We start from the raw sequence: 1,554 nt of genomic DNA on the forward strand, positions 1-1,554 counted from the left end.
AGATCCCCTGGAGAAGGAAATGGCTACCCACTTCAGTACTCTTGCTTGGAAAATCCCATGGACGGAGGAGCCTGGTAGGCTACAGTCCACAGGGTTGCAAAGAGTCGGACACGCCTGAGCGACTTCACTTTCACTACCTTGTGTAGACATGTACTAGGGCCCAAGGATACAGGAAAAAAGTCAGAAGGCATGAATAGCACAGAAAGAGTGAATATGTATGTATATAAAATATAGGTATACCACCACTACTTTTTACACAGCATCATAAATATATATATACACATATACATACACACATACATACACATACATATATGGTGTGTTTTAACACTGTGTTAAAGCAGAGCCTGAAGAGCATGTTTAACCTTACCGTGGCTTCAGGAACAAGATGGTTTTAGGATGAGAAATGAGAGGCCACTTTAGGGATAGCAGATAGGTATCATCCTCTCTGGAAACTCTTTATAAATTAGTAGTACTGGAAGTATGAAGTTAAAAAGAATCAAGGGATTATATAGATTGCTCTCCCAAACAAGGTTGAATAATAACTATATTTAACCTTTTGACTAAAAAAAAAAGACAAAGCATAAGAAAAATAGTTCTGAAGAAGGGAATATCTGGCCGTGAGGAGAGAGGGCCATAAGAGACTGGTTACAAAAGAGATTAGCTCTCTCATTGCTCAGCTCTCTATCCTGAGAGAGTGTTCAGGTAAAGACATAGGGGAGAGGGAAACCCAGGCAACAGTTTCCCTGACATGAGAAAGAAGAGCTGGGGAAGCACGGCTGAGAAGAATTTGCCGAACAGAATACTGGAGACGATTGAGCTGTATGGAGTGAAAACTGCAGAGTTCTGCAGGAGGATCCAGCAGAGTATTCAACTGACTGTTAATCAGTACACACAGATGAAAAACTCTCCAGGCCATAGCACTAAGATAATACCTAAAAAGATGATAGGAAATAGTGCCTTAACCTCATAGGATTATGAAGAGTGACATCATCCAGAGTGGAAAAGCCTTATAATTCAAAGGATATCAGTTAAAGTACAGTGAATGGTTTTGGTTCAATAACAGTAAAAGAGTAGCCCAAGATTAAACACTGCTTAGACTCCATCTAACAAACTCTAAAAGCAAAATCTGAAAGGATCCAACTTTTGAAGTAACTTTAACCATGACTCAGAAAAAAATTCAAAATTGTGTTTAGTAATAGAAAAGTATCTATCTCCTGACAAGGTAAAATATGCAATGTCTAGCATCCAGTAAAAAATTACCAGCATGCAAAAAAACAAGGAACTGATACTCATAATGAGGATAAAAGTCAATTGAAACTGACAACAGATGTAGTGCAGATAATAGATGAGTAGACAAGGACATTAAAGCGGTTAATATAATTTCATTCTACAAGTTCAGGTAACTCAAAGAATTACATGTCTTAAGCATGGAAAGCAAACCTTTAAAAATGAAGTCTGCCATGCCTCAGTGTTTGGCATATAAGCATACTGGATGGGGTTAATGGCCAGTGGATATTGCATAAAATTAGTGAACTTGATTACATACCAATT

Source organism: Muntiacus reevesi, chromosome 5 (genome assembly GCF_963930625.1).
Source record: "Muntiacus reevesi chromosome 5, mMunRee1.1, whole genome shotgun sequence".
Lineage (NCBI taxonomy): Eukaryota > Metazoa > Chordata > Mammalia > Artiodactyla > Cervidae > Muntiacus > Muntiacus reevesi.